General features: G+C 50.6%; 1 protein-coding gene across 1 annotated transcript in view; it reads right to left on the minus strand.

Annotated features, from left to right (window-relative positions):
* PER3 (period circadian regulator 3) overlaps window positions 1-10,077 on the minus strand; it is a 109,202-nt gene extending 99,125 nt beyond the window's left edge. Inside the window, exon 1 of the mRNA XM_040326473.1 lies at window positions 9,979-10,077. The gene's annotated coding sequence lies outside the window, so the exon portion shown is untranslated. The remainder of the gene's footprint in view (window positions 1-9,978) is intronic.
* Window positions 10,078-20,633: the final 10,556 nt, after the last annotated feature.

The following is a 20,633-nucleotide window of genomic DNA, read 5'->3' on the forward strand; positions in this document are numbered from 1 at the left end:
AGATCTGGACAATGAAGTCAGGATCCGCCCACATGCCTTGACTGACACCCAGCTAAGCGAACCACTGAGAGGCCGAGGCGGCCGCTCCCGCCCCCCTCCACAGATAAGCGATCCAGAGAGCAGGGGGGAGCACAGAGCCGGTGACTGATAGTCATCGGCTCTCTGCTCAGGGAGCTCTGAGAACCGAGCGATCAGCAGTGTTTGATCGCTCAGTGTTAGAGCCAGCAGAGGGGAGGGGGGGGGGGGGGGGGGGTAGCAGATGCAGCATCCACCTAGGCAAGTAGGATTCAGAAAAAAGAAAAAAGAAAAAAAAAAAAAAAAACCCATACGGCCCAGATTCAGGTACATTTGCGCGATATTTGCGGGGGAGCAGGGCAACGATTTTGCCCTGCGCCCCCGCAAATATTTTGCGCTGCCCTCGATTCACGGAGCAGCAGCTCCGTAAATTGCGAGGGCGCGCCGGCAAAATTGCCCGGCGTAAGCGCGCGCAATGTAAATGATCCAGCCGGGGGCGGGAATCATTTAAATTAGGCGCGCTCCCACGCCGAGCGTACAGCGCATGCTCCGTCAGGAAACTTTCCCGACGTGCATTGCGGCAAATGACGTCGCAAGGACGTCATTTGCTTCAAAGTGAACGTGAATGGCGTCCAGCGCCATTCACGATCCACTTACGCAAACGACGTAAAATGTTAACGTCGCGACGGGGGAATGTGGCCATCCTATAGCATTGGCTGCGCCTGCTATTAGGATGTGCAACGTTACGCGAAACCCGACGTACGCAAATTACGTAATTTGCGTACGCAGGGCCTACGCAAGTTTGTGAATCGGTGTTAGTATGCAATTTGCATACTACACGCTGATCACAATGGGAGCGCCCCCTAGCGGTCTTCGCTAGAATGCAGCCTAAAATCTGCGTGGCATAAGAGCCTTATGCCGCGCAGATTTTAGGCTGCAGTCGGCGTAGCAATGTTCCTGAATCGGGAGCATTCACTACGCCGGAGCAAGTAAGCAATTGCGCCGTGTAACCCATGGTTACACGGGCGCAATTGCTTCTTGAATCTGGCCCAAGGTCACAGAAGATAAAACTCCCGTCCTGGCTATTCCTTACGACGTCATTTGCCGCAATGCACGTCGGGAAAGTTTCCCGACAGAGCATGCGCTCTACGCTCGGCGGGCGAGCGCGCCTAATTTAAATGATTCCCGCCCCCGGCAGGATCATTAACATTAGGCGCCCTTACGCCGGGCAAGTTAACACAGCGCCCCCGCAATTTACAGAGCTTCTGCTCCGTGAATCGCGGGCAGCGCAGAAAATTTGCGCGGGCGCAGGGCAAAAACGCTGCCCTGTGCCTGCGTAAGAAAGGCGCAGATTCTTACTGAATCTGGGCCATTGTTTCAGATCATTGTGTAAAGACAATGGCCCGGACTCAGAAAGGACTTCCGACGACGTATCACCAGATACGCCGTCGTAAGTCCAAATGTGCGCCGTCGTATCTATGCGCTTATTCAGGAAATCAGATACGCCTGAATTTTGGCAAGATACGACCGACGTAAGTGTCCTTACGCCATCGTATCTTGGGTGCATATTTACGCTGGCCGCTAGGGGCGCTTCCGTAGATTTACGCGTCGAATATGTAAATGAGCTAGATACGCCGATTCACGAATGTACTTGCGCCCGTCGCATTAAGCTACGCCGTTTACGTAAGGCGTAACTTTACCCCTCATAAAGCAGGGGTAAGTCATGTTAAGGTATGGGCGCGGGAACAGAGTCGTATTTTACGTTGTTTGCGCAAGTCGTACGTGAATAGGGCTGGGCGTAGGTTACGTTCACGTCGGAAGCATTGAGCCGACGTATCTTAGGGAGTATTTGCAAAGTGATTCTGAGCATGCGCCGTTCGATCGGCCCTTCATTTACATGGGGTCGTGGTTAATTATAATACAACACGCCCACTGCCTTGCTACTTTGAATTAGACGGGCTTACGCCGGCCCATTTACGTTACGCCGGCGTACATATGGGAGCGAGTGCTTTGTGAATACTGTACTTGCCTCTCAATGTTACGACGGCGTAGCGCATAGGAGATGCGCTACGTCTATCTAAAGATGCGCTGATCTCTCTGAATCTGGCCCAACGTCTCCTAGTGACATGTCACTGATCATCTGTTCCCTGTCATCGGGAGCAGCGATCAGTGACGTGTCACTCGTAGCCACGCCCCCTAACAGAATAGAATCACTCCCTAGGACACACTTAACCCCTACAGGTTAACCCCTTCACTGCCAGTGTAGTTTTTATAGTAATCCAATGCATTTTTATAGCACTGATCACTGTAAAAATGACAATGGTCCCAAAATGGTGTCAAAAGTGTCCGCCATAATGTCGCAGTCACATTGAAAAAAAATCGCCGCCATTACTAGTAAAAAAAGATATTAATAAAAATGCCATAAAACTATCCCCTGTTTTGTAGACGCTATAACTTTTGCGCAAACCAATCAACAAACGCTTATTGCATTTTGTTTTACCAAAAATATGTAGAAGAATACGTATCGGCCTAAACTAAGGAAATTTTTTTTTTTTTTTTTGATATTTTTGGGGGATATTTATTATAGCAAAAAGTAAAAAACAAAAATTGGTTTTTTTTTTTTCAAAATTGTTGCACCATTTTTGTTTATAGCGCAAAAAATAAAAACCGCCAAAGTGATCAAATACCACCAAAAGAAAGCTCTATTTGTGGGGGGGGAAAAAAAAGGACGCCAATTTTGTTTGGGAGCCACGTCGCACGACCGCGCAATTGTCAGTTAAAGCGACAGTGCCGAATCGCAAAAAGTGGCAAGGTCCTTTACTTGCATAATGGTCCGGGGGGGGCTGAAGTGGTCAAAGTGATACTAAAGCTAAAAACATTTACCATAATGCAAATCACCTTTTACCAAAAAATTGGGTTACGTATTACGTATTAAAAAAAAACAAAAAAAAACATGTATCTCCCCCCCCCCCCCCCCCCCTCAAAAAAAATATTGCATTAGAAAAACTGCTGCGCAAATACCTTGTGACAGACCCACCATTTTATTCTCCAGGGTTTCTGCCTGAATATATAAATAATATATTTGGGGAGTTCCGAGTCATTTTCAAGCAAATAAACAAAACGATGATTTTTACGCGTAGGAGAGAAACGCCGGAATTGGCGCGCTAGGGAAGTAGTTATTCCTTTCCGATTTAACCCTTCCCACGCCGCTCTCCATGCTGCTGCAAGCTGCAGAGCTTCTCAACTGAACGGCTCGCTCTACTGATAGCAACAACAGCAACCAAGTTAAGATAAGGGGCGGGCCCGTCGCTACAGGACAGGCAAAACAAACAATTGCATGGGGCCCCGAGCTGGCCTGGGGGCCCCCCCAACTTCCCCTTCCCAGGCTGCAGCGTGGCCAAGCTCCTCTTCCTTCCTCCTGGAGTCCTGTCAGTCCAGCCAGGTACCACGGGTGGTACAGGAGATTCAGTTTCCTGTTCCCGGCCGGACTGACAGTAAGTGCACGCTAACGTAGGCTTTGCGTGTGGGGGGGGGGGGGGGGTGTGCTTGGGGGCCCCCCCCATTTTGCTTGGTGCCCCCAAATTCAAACGGCCCTGATAAGGGGCGATTATTGCTTGCGAAGGATTACTGCACCCCACGTCGCCTGAAAATATCATCCAATCAGAAATTAAATCACAACTTAAAGGGTCACAATAACTGAATTCCCTATAAAATTTCCTGTAGGAGCCGTACCAAGGATTTCTCCTCTATCCCCCCCCCCCCCCCCCCATGTTCTCTAAGGTAGGAGGGGGAGGGGGGAGGTATTAGCAGCATGTGCTGTTCTCTGAGTCTCCTGGCTTAGAAAAGCATGTCAGCTTCACGTGAAAATCCGAGCGCTGCAGTCTGTGGAGAGGGAAGGACCAATGAGCTGATCAGCCCGACAGCCGCCTCTCTCATTGGCTCCCAAGGAAAAAACGCCAATCCCCTACATGTGTTTGGCACAGGTGGCAGCGCTCCTCGACGCCCCCCCCCCCCCCAGCAAAACACAGAGGAGGCATGCTGTACCCGCATTGGAAGTCTGATTCATTGCAATCCATGTGATAGCGGCTCTGAATCAACACTCGGCGCTGACACGAGAGGAACAAAAGGACGCCGCTGGAATATTCCTGAGAGTGGAAGAATGCTTCAACAGATCCGAGGGCATGCTGGAAATTGTAGTTCATTCGCAAGCAGAACTGGTTCTGGACAACCCTCAGGAGATGGGGGGGGGGGGTATTTTTTTTTAAGTCTCATGGTGTAGTAAAACACTCAAAAACGTAACACCCGGTGCAAAAGCAAAAGCAAAAAAGCGAGGACACAAAAAAGTGCACAGGATGTACATATTGGGGGTTATTTACGAAAGGCAAATCCACTTTGCACTCACTAGAAGTGCAGACTACAGGTGCAAAGTGCTCTTGAAATTGCACTGGAAGTGCAGTCGCTCTAAATCTAAAACGGGAAGATCTGAAATGAGGAGGGGGGGGATCTGAAATGAGGGGGGAGAAGAATCTGAAATGAGGGGGGAGAAGAATCTGAAATGAGGGGGGAGAAGAATCTGAAATGAGGGGGGAGAAGAATCTGAAATGGGGGGGGGGGGGGGATCTAAAATGAGGGGGGGGGGAAGAATCTGAAATGAAGGGGGGGGGGGGGGGAAGAATCTGAAATGAAGGGGGGGGGGGGGAGAATCTGAAATGAAGGGGGGGGGGGGAGAGAAACTGAAATGAAGGGGGGGAGAGAAACTGAAATGAGGGGGGGGGTGAGAGAGAATCTGAAATGAAGGGGGGGGGGGGGGGAAAGATCTGAAATGAGGGGGGGGGGATTTGAAATGAGGGGGGGGGAGAATCTGAAATGAGGGGGGGGGGGAGAATCTGAAATGAGGGGGGGAGAGAATCTGAAATGAGGGGGGGAGAGAATCTGAAATGAGGGGGGGAGAGAATCTGAAATGAGGGGGGAGAGAATCTGAAATGAAGGGGGGGGAGAATCTGAAATGAAGGGGGGGGGGGGAGAATCTGAAATGAAGGGGGGGGGAGAATCTGAAATGAAGGGGGGGGGGGAGAATCTGAAATGAAGGGGGGGGAGAATCTGAAATGAAGGGGGGGGGGGGAGAATCTGAAATGAAGGGGGGGGGGGAGAATCTGAAATGAAGGGGGGGGGAGAATCTGAAATGAAGGGGGGGGAGAATCTGAAATGAAGGGGGGGGGGGAGAATCTGAAATGAAGGGGGGGGAGAATCTGAAATGAAGGGGGGGGAATCTGAAATGAAGGGGGGGGGGGGGAGAATCTGAAATGAAGGGGGGGGGGGGGGAGATCTGAAATGAAGGGGGGGGAGAGATCTGAAATGAAGGGGGGGGGGGGGGAGAATCTGAAATGAAGGGGGGGGGGGAGAATCTGAAATGAAGGGGGGGGGGGGGAGAATCTGAAAGGAGGGGGGGGGGAGAATCTGAAATGAAGGGGGGGGGGGAGATCTGAAATGAAGGGGGGGGAGAGATCTGAAATGAAGGGGGGGGGGGGGGGAGAATCTGAAATGAAGGGGGGGGGGGAGAATCTGAAATGAAGGGGGGGGGGGGAGAATCTGAAATGAAGGGGGGGGGGGAATCTGAAAAGAAGGGGGGGGGGGAGAATCTGAAATGAAGGGGGGGGGAGAATCTGAAATGAAGGGGGGGGGGAATCTGAAATGAAGGGGGGGGGGAGAATCTGAAATGAAGGGGGGGGGGGGGAGAGATCTGAAATGAAGGGGGGGGAGAGATCTGAAATGAAGGGGGGGGGGGGGAGAATCTGAAATGAAGGGGGGGGGGGAGAATCTGAAATGAAGGGGGGGGGGGAGAATCTGAAATGCAGGGGGGGGGAGATCTGAAATGAGGGGGGGGGGAGAGATCGGAAATGAGGGGGGGGGGAACCTGACCAGAAGGCCACATTGCCGGCAAATGCCGAGGGTTGCCAGCTCATCCCTTTAAACCCCGAACACATATGAATTACACGGGTTCTGTGGCTGATTAAGGTGGTAATTGAACACACTTGGTGCCTCATCTGCACTGAATCAGCCTCAGAACCCGTGTAATTCATATGTGTTCTTTTTTTTTTATAAGCAATGAGGCGGCAACCCTAAAAATGGCGCCGATTTGACATGTCAAAACGCACCAGGGCTGAAAAGCAGAAATAGGGGATTGGAAAAAACTGAACACACGTGGATAAAAGTATCATAACAGTAAAAAAAAAAAAAAGCCGGGAGCAGGACAGAAAAAAATAAAAATAAAAAACACAACACACACAAAAAAAAGAAAACAACAACACAAAAAAATAAAATAAAAATAAAACACACACAAAAAACAAACAAACAAAAAAACAAACAGCACCTTGGAGCCTTATACATTTACAGAAGAACACATCCCCAGGTTCCTTACAGCTGCTGAACCCATCCAATCAGCTCTTGGATTCTACTTGAACCCGTCAGTAAAACAGTAAAACAGTAGTGCAGTGAAGAGATGATGTGCTGTAACCACTAGCAACCAATCCGTGAGCAGTATTACTGTACAGTAATCTCTAGCAACCAATCATTGAGCAGTATTACTGTACAGTAATCTCTAGCAACCAATCATTGAGCAGTATTACTGTACAGTAATCTCTAGCAACCAATAAGAAATCATGTGCTGTAACCTCTAGCAACCAATCAGTGAGCAGTATTACTGTACAGTAATCTCTAGCAACCGAACAACAAGAGGAAATCATGTGCTGTAACCTCTAGCAACCAGTGAGCAGTATTACTGTACAGTAATCTTTAGCAACCAGTGAGCCGTATTACTGTACTGTAATCTCTAGCAACCAAACAAGAAGAAATCATGTGCTGTAACCTCTAGCAACCAATCAGTGAGCAGTATTACTGTCCAGTAATCTCTAGCAACCAGTGAGCAGTATTACTGTCCAGTAATCTCTAGCAACCAGTGAGCAGTATTACTGTACAGTAATCTCTAGCAACCAGTATTACTGTACAGTAATCTCTAGCAACCAGTATTACTGTACAGTAATCTCTAGCAGCCAATCAACAAGAAGCAATCATGTGCTGTAACCTCTAGCAACCAGTGAGCAGAATTACTGTACAGTAATCTCTAGCAACCAATCACCAAGAAGAAATCATGTGCTGTAACCTCTAGCAACCAGTGAGCAGTATTACTGTACAGTAATCTCTAGCAACCAATGAGTGAGCAGTATTACTGTACAGTATTCTCTTGCAACCAAACAAGAAGAAATCATGTGCTGTGTAACCTCTAGCAACTAATCAGTGAGCTGTAATGTGTGCTGTAACCTCTAGCAACCAGTCAGTAAGTGGTAATGATATGCTGTAACCTCTAGCTGATATTTATTGTAAGTCTCAGAGCAGGTGGAGAGCGAAATTGCAGGGGGGGTCCAATGAATATTAAAGACGGCCCTGACCGAGCCCATCAGTCCTGACCGGACCTCAATGTCCTCACAGCTGTCATAGGAATCATAGATGGGACACTGACTTGATTATGGAGGAAAAAGTAACAAAGTGCAACAAAAGAGAAGAAGGATCCGGATACATTGTATCAGAGAGCTGCCTATGGCTGAGCCGGATCATGTGACCAGTGACGGGACATTAGATTGTTAGCTCCTATGCAGCCACCGAACAATACACAATAGGTGGGATCTGTATAAACAGACAATAATACAAAACCACAGCGCCCCCCATAGGCAGGATGATTAGATGATTGGTACAAACTACACCACAAATATTAGACTGGAAGCTCCTGGTGCTCAGTAACACATTTCACTATGAAACTACCAGGGGTGGGCAGGAGGGGGCGACTGCCGTGGGCACAGTGGCATCATGTGAGGGGCGGAGATTTGTGCTGGGATGAGGGCTTTGGGGTTTTCTTGTGGGGATGAAGAGGGGGGAAAAGAGTGCCACGGGGGAGGAAGAGGAGAAGAAGAGCGCCACAGGGAGGAGAAGAAGAGCGCCACGGGGGAGGAAGAGGAGAAAAAGAGCGCCACGGGGGAGGAAGAGGAGAAAAAGAGCGCCACGGGGGAGGAAGAGGAGGAGAAAAAGAGCGCCACGGGGGGGGAAGAGGAGGAGAAAAAGAGCGCCACGGGGGAGGAAGAGGAGGAGAAAAAGAGCGCCACGGGGGAGGAGGAGGAGGAGAAAAAGAGCGCCACGGGGGAGGAAGAGGAGGAGAAAAAGAGCGCCACGGGGGAGGAAGAGGAGGAGAAAAAGAGCGCCACGGGGGAGGAAGAGGAGGAGAAAAAGAGCGCCACGGGGGAGGAAGAGGAGGAGAAAAAGAGCGCCACGGGGAGGAAGAGGAGGAGAAAAAGAGCGCCACGGGGGAGGAAGAGGAGAAAAAGAGCGCCACGGGGGAGGAAGAGGAGAAAAAGAGCGCCACGGGGGAGGAAGAAGAGCGCCACGGGGGAGGAAGAAGAGCCCCACGGGGGAGGAAGAAGAGCCCCACGGGGGAGGAAGAAGAGCCCCACGGGGGAGGAAGAAGAGCCCCACGGGGGAGGAAGAAGAGCCCCACGGGGGAGGAAGAAGAGCCCCACGGGGGAGGAAGAAGAGCCCCACGGGGGAGGAAGAGAAGAAGAGCGCCACGGGGAGGAACAGGAGAAAAATTAGAAGAGTGCCACGGGGGAGGAAGAAGAGCGCCACGGGGGAGGAAGAAGAGCCCCACGGGGGAGGAAGAAGAGCCCCACGGGGGAAGGAAGAAGAGCCCCACGGGGGAGGAAGAAGAGCCCCACGGGGGAGGAAGAAGAGCCCCACGGGGGAGGAAGAAGAGCCCCACGGGGGAGGAAGAAGAGCCCCACGGGGGAGGAAGAGGAGAAGAAGAGCGCCACGGGGGAGGAAGAGGAGAAGAAGAGCGCCACGGGGGAGGAAGAGGAGAAGAAGAGCGCCACGGGGGAGGAAGAGGAGAAGAAGAGCGCCACGGGGGAGGAAGAGGAGAAGAGCGCCACGGGGGAGGAAGAGAAGAAGAGTGCCACGGGGGAGGAGAAGAGTGCCACGGGGGAGGAGAAAATTAGAAGAGTGCAACGGGGAGAAGGAGAAGAGGAAGAAGATGAGTGCCACAGGGAGGGGAAGAAGAGAAGAGCAGAAAAAGAAGAAGAGTGCCACGGGGAGGAGAGGGGAAGAGTGCCACGGGGAGGAGAGGGGAAGAAGAAGAAGAAGAAGAAGAAAAGTGCCACGGGGAGGAGAGGGGGAAGAGCGCCACGGGGAGGAGGAGAGGGGAAGAGCGCCACGGGGAGGAGGAGAGGGGAAGAGCGCCACGGGGAGGAGGAGAGGGGAAGAGCGCCACGGGGAGGAGGAGAGGGGAAGAGCGCCACGGGGAGGAGGAGAGGGGAAGAGCGCCACGGGGAGGAGGAGAGGGGAAGAGCGCCACGGGGAGGAGGAGAGGGGAAGAGCGCCACGGGGAGGAGAGGGGAAGAGCGCCACGGGGAGGAGAGGGGAAGAGCGCCACGGGGAGGAGAGGGGAAGAGCGCCACGGGGAGGAGAGGGGAAGAGTGCCACGGGGAGGAGAGGGGAAGAAGAAGAGCGCCACAGGGAGGAGAGGGGAAGAGCGCCACGGGGAGGAAAGGGGAAGAGCGCCACGGGGAGGAGAGGGGAAGAGCGCCACGGGGAGGAGAGGGGAAGAGCGCCACGGGGAGGAGAGGGGAAGAGCGCCACGGGGAGGAGAGGGGAAGAGCGCCACGGGGAGGAGAGGGGAAGAGCGCCACGGGGAGGAGAGGGGAAGAGCGCCACGGGGAGAAGAGTACCACACAGATTTTTGTTACCCCCGTGTCCCCTCTATCTCTCTCTCTATGGTCAGGGGAGCAGGAAGTGATGGGGACCCCTCTCACCTCATGGGGGGTCGCCATTATAATATACAGAATAATTATTATCATTACATAGAATGTGTAGGGAGGGGGCCCCATCTATCACACACAGATCCCCCCGGTGAAGATCTCTTACCCTCCGCTCTCCTCACTCTCCGCTCTTCCTATGAACTCCCCATCTTCTCCACACACACAACACACAGTCCCGCTGCAACGTGACGACACCACGCCCTCCCGCACCTCATTGGCCCGCCGGCTCGCGCCGCCGCAGATCGATTGGCCGGGGGGCGGGGCCGGGAAGGATTGTGACGGGCGACCATTGGTGCGGGCGGACCGTCACCTGGCCCAGCACGTTACATAACAGCTGAGCGCTGGGGGGGACCAGGAAAGTGGGCGGGGAGATGTGTACGAGAGGCACGCCCCCGTGTCAAATGAGAGAAGGGCCCGCCCACCGGAGGCGTGTTCCGCGTTTGAGGACCTGTCATCAATACACACAACGTGGTTTCCACATCCTTCTGCTGATCTACACCGGACCAATCCGGACACTTCTCTCCTACGTAATAAAATCTGCATTTATTGCTACAAAATGACTTATAATCCCTATATATTTATATTTATTTTAAGCAGAGACCCTGGAGAATAAAATGGCAGTCGTTGCAATTTTTTATGTCATATGGTATTCGCGCAGCAATTTTTTTAAATTCGATTTTTTGGGGGTACATTTTTTGGGGGGGGTGCTGACGAAAAAAAAAGTGTAATCTCTTCTCTCCTGACGCGAGATAATAAACGGGAGGGGAGACGGTCAGGCCTGTAAGGGACCATTGGGCCCCTTACAGGTGTAATGCAGAAAAAAACGTGAGGGGGGCCCTGGGGACCATCGGGCCCCTTACAGGTGTAATGCAGAAAAAAAACGGGAGGGGGGCCCTGGGGACCATCGGGGCCCCTTACAGGTGTAATGCAGAAAAAAACGGGAGGGGGCCAGCCGGGCCCCTTACAGGTGTAATGCAGAAAAAAAACGGGAGGGGGCCAGCCGGGCCCCTTACAGGTGTAATGCCTGTACCCCCTGATGCCAGCCCTGGGCACTAAAATTATTGCTCTCGCTCTAATGATCGCAGCGATACCTCACATGTGTGGTTTGAACAAAAAAAAACACCCCCCCCCCCCCGTAAAAAAAAAAATCCCACTCATCCTTCTCTTCTAGACTCATGATCATCAGTGCCCTGGTAACAATATAGCGCCAGAAGTGACAGAAATTAGTGCCCACCAGTGCCAGCAATCAGCGCCCACCAGAGCCAGCAATCAGCGCCCACCAGAGCCAGCAATCAGCGCCCACCAGAGCCAGCAATCAGCGCCCACCAGAGCCAGCAATCAGTGCCCACCAGTGCCAGCAATCAGCGCCCACCAGAGCCAGCAATCAGCGCCCACCAGAGCCAGCAATCAGCGCCCACCAGAGCCAGCAATCAGCGCCCACCAGAGCCAGCAATCAGCGCCCACCAGAGCCAGCAATCAGCGCCCACCAGAAATCAGCGCCCACCAGAGCCAGCAATCAGCGCCCACCAGAGCCAGCAATCAGCGCCCACCAGAGCCAGCAATCAGCGCCCACCAGAGCCATCAATCAGTGCCCACCAGAGCCAGCAATCAGTGCCCACCAGTGCCACCAAACAGTGCCCACCAGAGCCAGCAATCAGTGCCCACCAGAGCCAGCAATCAGTGCCCACCAGTGCCCTCAAACAGTGCCCATTAGTGATGCCAGTCAGTGCTGCCCATAGGTGTTACTCATCAGTGCCATCCATCAGTGCCCACCAGTGCGCCTATCAGTGCCACCTATCATTGCCCATCAGTGCCACCTATCATTGCCCATCAGTGCCAACTATCAGTGCCTATCATTGCCGCCTATCATTGCCAATCAGTGCCACCTATCAGTGCCCACCAGAGCCAGCAATCAGTGCCCACCAGAACCAGCAATCAGTGCCCACCAGTGCCACCAAACAGTGCCCATTAGTGATGCCAGTCAGTGCTGCCCATCACTGTTACCCATCAATGCCCATCAGTGTTACCCATCAGTGCCATCCATCAGTACCCACCAGTGCCACCTATCATTGCCCATCAGTGCCACCTATCATTGCCCATCAGTGCCACCTATCAGTGCCCACCACTGCTACCCAACAATGTCCATCAGTGTCACCCATCAGTGCCATCCAATGCCCATCAGTGCCTGCTATCAGTACCCACCAGTGCCGCTAAGTGCCGCCTCATCAGTGCCCATCAGTACAGCCTCATCAGTGCCCATCAGTGAAGGAGAAAAATTACTTATTTACAAAAATTTTTTTTTTTTTGTGTAAAAAGCCCAGCAGTGATTAAATACCGCTAAAAGAAAGCTCTATATGTGTGAAGAAAATGATAAAGATTTCACATGGTTACAGTGTTGTATGATCGCGCAATTGTCATCCAAACTGCGACAGAGCTGAAAGCTGAAAAACGGCCTGGGCAGGAAGGGGGTGTAAGTGCCTGGTACTGAGGTGGTTAAGGGGGGCGTGGCAAGGGGGTGTGTCCTATGCCTACATACTTTTGCTCATAGGTGTCCCTCGTTCCCATCTCAGGAGGTGTGGGCCAAAGAACGCCCTTCTGTTCACATGACATGTTTGGATTGGTGACAGGCTCTCCTGAAGGTGACAGGCTCTCCTGAAGGTGACAGGCAACTCTGTCCGCTGCAAGGAATTCTTTATTCAAATTTCACACCTTATTCTTATTCTTCTTTTTCTTTTCTTTTTGCAGTTGTCACAATTTTTTTTTTTGTCAATTATGAAAAGTGTGAATGTCCTCGAGGCCGCGAAGAGAAACAAAACCTGTTCATTGGGATTCTGAAGAGGAGGGAGGAATGTCATGTGGATTCTTCTAGAATTTTCTACAAACCACAAAGACAAGGAGATGCCCTCAGCTCAGTGAGCGATGCCACGGGGGCACTGCAATACTGAGCCATGCTATGCAATGGGGGTGATAGAAGATAATAAACCTTATGGGCTAGATTCAGGTAGGGGCGCGCATAGTTACGGCGGCGCAGCGTATCGTATTTACGCTACGCCGACGCAACTTAGGCCCCGTACACACGAGGGGATCTCCGCTGCAAACGGTCCGCCGGACCGTTTCCAGCGGAGATTCCTCCTCCGGATTTGGATCCGATGGCGTGTACTCACCATCGGATCAAAATCCGCGCGGAATTCTTCCGCGGTGACGTGTCGCGCCGTCGCCGCAATGATGACGTGGCGACGTGCGCGACGCTAGAAGGTAAGTACTTCCACGGATGCGTCGAATCATTACGACGCATGCGAGGGAGGGGAGCGGACGGATTGATCCGGTAAATCTGTACAGACCACCGGATCAATCCGCTGGACCCGATTCAAGCGGATACATTTCTTAGCATGCTAAGAAATTTATATCCGCTTGAAATCGATCGGGCCGAGAAATCTCCGCGGATAAATATCCGCTAGGCCGTACAGACGACTGGATTTATCCGCTGGAACTGATCCGCGGATCAATTCCAGCGGATAGATCCGGTGGTGTGTACGAGGCCTAACAGGAGCAAGTGCAGTATTCACAAAGCACTTGCTCCGTAAGTTGCGGCGGCGTAGCGTAAATGAGGCCGGCGTAAGCGCGCATAATTCAAATGTGGAATGGGGGGCGTGTTTTATGTAAATCTATGATGACCTGACGTGATTGACGTTTTGTGCCGTCCGTGTACATATGCCAGTGTGCATTGCTCCTAAGTACGGCGCAACGATGTATTGGTTTCGACGTGAACGTAAATTACGTCCAGCCCTATTCGCGAACGACTTATGCAACCGACGTAAAACATTCAAAAATCGAAGCGGGAACGACGTCCATACTTAACATTGGCTGCGCCTCCTAATAGCAGGAACAACCTTACGCCGAAAAAGCCTAACGTAAAAGACGTAAATAAATTGCACCGGCCGCACGTACGTTTGTGAATCGGCGTATCTAGGTAATTTGCATATTCTACGCCGAATATTGCACACAATTATACGCCGCATATTCTACGCCGAATATTGCACACAATTATACGCCGCCGCATTCAAGTTACGTCGGCGGAGGAAGCCTATTTTTTGAGCGTATCTGCCTTTGAGAATCGGCGTAACGATACGCCGGCGCAGATTTGAAATAACAATAAATATTAAAAGGAATACTTTTTTTAGACCAGGGGTCTCCAAACTGCAGCATGGGGGCCAGATGTGGCCCTTTGCTTGCCTTTATCTAGCCCTCTGGACACTATTCCTCCCACTGATATCAATGATGAGGCACTATTCCCCCCACTGACACCAATGATGGGACACTATTCCTCCCACTGACACCAATGATGGGACACTATTCCTACCACTGACACCAATGATGGGACACTATTCCTCCCACTGACACCAATGATGGGACAGTATTCCTCCCACTGACACCAATGATGGGGCACTATTCCTCCCACTGACACCAATGATGGGACACTATTCCTCCCACTGACACCAATGACGGGACACTATTCCTCCCACTGACACCAATGATGGGACACTATTCCTCCCACTGACACCATTGATAGAGCACTATTCCTCCCACTGACACCAATTATAGAGCACTATTCCTCCCACTGACACCAATGATGGGACACTATTCCTCCCACTGACACCAATGATGGGACACTATTCCTCCCACTGACACCAGTGATAGGACATTATTCCTCCCACTGACACCAATGATGGGACACTATTCCTCCCACTGACACCAATGATGGGACACTATTTCTCCCACTGACACCAATGATGGGGCACTATTCCTCCCACTGATACCAATGATGGGACACTATTCCTCTCACTGACACCAATGATGGGACACTATTCCTCCCACCGACACCAATGATGGGACACTATTCCTCCCACCGACACCAATGATGGGACACTATTCCTCCCACTGACACCAATGATGGGGCACTATTCCTCCCACTGATACCAATGATGGGACACTATTCCTCCCACTGATACCAATGATGGGACACTATTCCTCCCACTGACACCAATGATGGGGCACTATTCCTCCCACTGACACCAATGATGGGACACTATTCCTCCCACTGATACCAATGATGGGGCACTATTCCTCCCACTGACACCAATGATGGGGCACTATTCCTCCCACTGATACCAATGATAGAACACTATTCCTCCCACCTTTTTTTATTTGGTGAAATATCAGGGGTGAAAACAGTAGGAATATGCACCACACAAGGCGATTAGGGTGTGCCCAGGTGCACCTGGCACACCCTGTGCACACGCCTATGGGAACACAAAAGATATATATTTGTACGGCCCCTGAGCAAAAATATTAAAACCAAATTGATGGCATTCCACAGGTTCAGCCGTGGGTTCACGCGGGTGGCCATACAGGAAAGAGTGACCAGATCCTCTCTGACCCCCTCTATGGTCTAGGAGGCCGGAAGTGACGCCATGACGTCACTTCTGGTTTAGGGAAGATGTAAACACTGGGGTAGATTCAGAAAGCAATTGCGTCTGCGTAACCATAGTTACGCAGCGCAATTGCTTAGTTGCGCCAGCGTATCGACTGCTCCTGATTCAGAGAGATCGATACGCCGACTGCAGCCTAAGATATGACTGGCATAAGGCTCTTATGCCGTCGTATCGTAGGTTGCATTCTTACGCTGGCCGCTAGGTGGTGTTCCCGTAGTGGTCAGCGTAGAGTATGCAAATTGCATACTAACGCCGATTCACAACCGTATGCGCGCCCTACGTACGCAGTTTACATCGTTTACGTTCGTCGGGTTCCGCGTAAGGCTGCTCCTGCTATTAGCAGGGGCAGCCAATGCTAAGTATACCCGTCGTTCCCGCGTCGCGATGTTGAAAAAATTCCGTCGTTTGCGTAAGTGAATCGTGAATGGCGCTGGACGCCATTTACGTTCACGTTGAAGCAAATGACGTCCTTGCGACGTCATTTGCCGCAATGCACGTTGGGAAAGTTTCCCGACGGAGCATGCGCACTACGTTCGGCGCGGGAACACGCCTAATTTAAATGATCCACGCCCCCTACGGGATCATTTAAATTACGCGCCCTTACGCCAGGCATTTTTAAGGAGCGCCCACGCAAATTACGTAGCTACTGCTTCATGAATGAAGCGTAGCGCACGTAATTTACGGAGGCGCAGCGTTAAAACGGTACGCTGCACCTCCGTAAGAGGGCGCAATTCGTACCTGAATCCACCCCACTGCCTTTTTTTTTCTGAGGCGCAGGACCAGGGATTGGAGGGTGGGCAGACGCAGAGGGGTAGAGGCGGGAGGAAAAGGAGCAGATCGAGCCCTCTCTCCTCTCCCGTCTGTGTGGGGAACGAGGAATTGTTAGTGTTGGCGGTGGGCAGTGTGACACTCTCAGCTCACACAAATGCAGCCAGCAACCCTGCTGGGAAGCCATAGTCTGGTTTGAATAATGTGTCAGGGTTTCGGGCGGTCTGAAACCCGGACGCATTATTCCAAACCCCGAACGGTCCGGGTAAATCCCGGACAGGTAGCAACCCTGCCTAAACTCCAAATTCAAAGCTGCGCCGGCGTATCTTCTTTCTGTATTCAGAAAGCAAGATACGCCGAAATTAGGCTAAGATCCGACTGGCGTAAGTCTCTTACACCGTCATATCTTAGGGTGCATATTTATGCTGGCCGCTAGGTGGCACTTCCGTCGATTTACGCAAGGAATATGCTAAGTAGGTAGATACACAGATTCACAAATGTACGTACGCCCGGCGCTATTTTTTTACGTCGTTTAAGCTAGGCTTTTTCGGCGTAAGGTTGCTCCTGCTATTATGAGGCGTACGCAATGTTAAGTATGGACGTCGTTCTCGCGTCGAATTTTGAAATTTTTACGTCGTTTGCGTAAGTCGTTCGCGAATAGGGCTGTACGTAAGTTACGTTCACGTCTAAAGCATTGACGATTTGCGGCGGAATTTCGAGCATGCGCGATGGGATTCTTTTACGAACGGCGCATGCGCCGTTCGTAAAAAACTTCAAATACGTGGGGTCACACTAAAACACGCCCACATCATCCAAATTTGAATTAGGCGGGCTTACCCCGGAGCACATACGTTAAGCCGCCGTAACTTAGGGCGCAAGTTCTTTCTAAATACGGAACTTGCGCCCTAATTTACGGCGGCGTAACGTATCGGAAATACGTTACGCCCGCACAATATCATGCTGGGCTACGTGAATCTAGCCCCAGGGTTCTACATCCGCAATTGCTCAATCCAAAATGAGAAAAAATAAAGTTTTGCCCATAGTTGTACTGTAATGACATATGAATACAGATCTGCAATCATTTGTGTATTATTCGGCTTCAGATGATCATTTCCAGAATCCTTATTTGCTCCTGAATATGACGTTGCCCTGCAGTTAGGTTATTATACGTTTTTCTCTCTCTCGCTGCTTGCTCACCGATAATGGCCGCTCTCCAACCGCGGTACAGAATCGGAGGTGACCAGAGCCTATTACAGGCCAGGCATTGATCCATTGTTGGAGGAGTTTTCACCTATTATAGTCGCCCCCCCCCCCCCCAATCATCATCCACCTCTGCAATCAACTAATTGTTTCCGATCTCAATTCTTTATAATAACTTATTTCTTATTTGTAGCGGCGCGATGACGCAAGGCGAGAGTTTTCATTTGTGAGGAGACGCCGCGCCGTTTCATAATTCATGACAAAAGACATTTATATTCAAATACTGAGGGATCGCGTCATCCGTCCGGATTAGATTCTTTTCACTCTGCAAGTGACAGTGATAGGGATGGGAGCCGTGACCGGGTGCAAACTTCACTCCTAGATACAGGGCAGCCATCACACATTTAGGGGCCCCTTACAGGTGTAATGCAAAAAATAAAAAATATAATTAAAAGAAACAAAAATAAAATAAAAAAACAGCAGGGGGGGGCAGCTGGGCCTGTAAGGGGCCTTGTGGACCATCAGGCCCCTTATAGGTATAATGCAAAAAAAATGGAGGGGGGCCAGCCGGGCCCCTGAAGACCATCGGGCCCCTTACAGGTGTAATGCAAAAAATAAAAAATATAATTAAAAGAAACAAAAATAAAATAAAAAAACGGCAGGGGGGGCAGCTGGGCCTGTAAGGGGCCCGATGGTCCACAGGGCCCCTTACAGGCCCAGCTGCCCCCCCCCACTGTTTTTTTTATTTTATTTGTGTTTCTTTTAATTTTTTTTTTTTTTTGCATTATACCTGTAAGGGGCCCGATGGTCTTCAGGGGCCCGGCTGGCCCCCCTCCGCAAAAAAAAAAACGGAAGGGGGCCAGCCGGGCCCCTGAAGACCATCGGGCCCCTTACAGGTGTAATGCCTGTACCCCCTGATGGCGGCCCTGCCTAAATACAAATTACTCGGCCTGGGAAGAGAGTCAGGGATTGGTTGGAAGCCGACGGTGCCCCTCCACACAGGAGACGCATTCGAAAAATAGAAGATGATGGACATCTCAAGACAACAATAGACTGGGCAACTGTCCCGGATTTTGAGGGACTGTCCCTAAATTGGAACAAAGTCCCGCTGGTACCTCCCCATTTGCCCCTCATTTTGGTCTGATCTATAGATGTATATAAAATGCACTTTTTATCTTTCAAAAAGTGTTTCCCAGTGCTAAACCTTTCCTCTGATTTATAAACTGCTGCGTTTGTAAATTTTAAAAGCCAATGTAAAGGAAAAGTAGTGGTAAAAAAAAAACAACAACTTTTTTTTTTGTAGAATTCTCCTTTAACCCCATTAAGGACAGAGCCTCTTTTTCAGACTCTGTGCTTACAAGTTAAAAACACGTTTTTTTTGCTAGAAAATTACTCGGAACCCCCAAACATTATACATTTTTTTTCTAACACCCTAGAGAATAAAATGGCGGTCTTTACAATACATTTTGTCACACCGTATTTGCGCAGCGGTCTTGCAAGCGCACTTTTTTTGTGGACAAAAAATCCCTTTTTTTTAATAAAAAAATAAGACAACGGTAAAGTTAGCCCATTTTTTTTTTATATTGTGAAAGATAATGTTGCGCTGAATAAATTGATACCCAGCGCGTCACGCTTCAAAATTGTGCCCGCTCGGCGACAAACTTTTACCCTTAAAAATCTCCATGGGCGACGTTTAAAAAATTCTATAGGTTGCATATTTTAAGTTACAGAGGAGGTCTGGGGCTAGAATTATTGCTCTCGCTCCAATGATCGCGGCGATACCTCACATGTGTGATTTAAATGACGTTTTCATATGCGGGCGCTGCTCAAGCATGCGTTCGCTTCTGCGTGCGAGCTCGGCCTCTTGGCTGCTTCTCTGATGAATGCTCTCCTTGCCCGGCCCGGTCAGTTTAGGTGGACGGCCAAGTCTTGGTAGGTTTGCAGTTGTGTCATACTCTTTTCATTTTCCGATGATGTATTGAACAGAAGCTCCGTGAGATGATCAAAGCTTGGGATATGTTTTTATAACCCAACTCTGCTTCAAGCACAACAGAGCCGTGTATTCCCAGCTTTGCAGGCCGCCATTGCTGTTGGGAAACTCTCCATAAATCTGTTGATGGATCTCAGCACAACTTTCTAAGACCGGCATTCCAGCCGCTGCGTTCCGGACAAACCGGGAAAACAAGTCCCAGCCAATCGGAAGGGAACATCAGTCCTGGCACTGCTTTCTTGTTATGCTGCCGTAGGCAATTTATACTGAGATATGTAAATACAAGAACAGCCACTTCTGGCGTCAGTGACGGCTGCACAGGGGCCTAAAGATACACTATACTACCAAAAGTATTGGGACGCCTGCCTTTCCACGCACATGAACTTTAATGACGTCCCAGTCTTAGTCTGTAAGGTTCAATATTGAGTTGGCCCCTCCCCTTTGCAGCTATAACAGCTTCAACTCTTCTGGGAAGGCCGTCCACAAGGTTTAGGAGTGTCTATGGGAAGATTTGACCATTCTTCCAGAAGAGCATTTGTGAGGTCAGGCACTGATGTTGGACGAGAAGGCCTGGCTCGCAGTCTCCACTCTAATTCATCCCAAAGGTGTTCTGTTGGGTTGAGGTCAGGACTCTGTGCAGGCCAGTCAAGTTCCTCCACCACAAACTCACTCATCCATGTCTTTATGGGCCTTGCTTTTTTTACATGTAAACAAGGCAGATTGCTGTTCTGTCAGGAGGGAAGGAATGAATCCTGTGTTTCTGCAAAGCAGGAAGGGCTTTGGACAGATTCTCAATGTGATTTGGGTCTGGACTGTGACTGGGCCATTCTAACACATGAATAGGCTTTGATCTAAACCATGGGTCTTCAAACTACGGCCCTCCAGTTGTTCAGGAACTACAATTCCCATCATGCCTAGTCATGTCTGTGAATGTCAGTGTTTTACAATGCCTCATGGGATGTGTAGTTCCGCAACAGCTGGAGGGCCATTCCATTGTAGCTCTGGCTGTACTTTAGGGTCGTTGTCCTGCTGGAAGGTGAACCTCCGCCTCAGTCTCAAGTCTTTTGCAGACTCTAACAGGTTTTCTTCTAAGATTGTCCTCTATTTGACTCCATCCCTGAAGAAAAGCATCCCCACCACATGATGCTACCACCACCATGTTTCACGGTGGGGATGGTGTGTTCAGGGTGATGTGCAGGTGGTGTGTTAGTTTTCCCCCACACATAGCGTTTTGCTTTATTGCCAAAAAGTAACATTTTGGTGTCATGTGACCAGAGCACCTTCTTCCACATGTTTGCTGTGTCCCCTCCC

Source organism: Rana temporaria, chromosome 10 (assembly GCF_905171775.1).
Source record: "Rana temporaria chromosome 10, aRanTem1.1, whole genome shotgun sequence".
In the NCBI taxonomy this organism is placed as follows: Eukaryota; Metazoa; Chordata; class Amphibia; order Anura; family Ranidae; genus Rana; species Rana temporaria.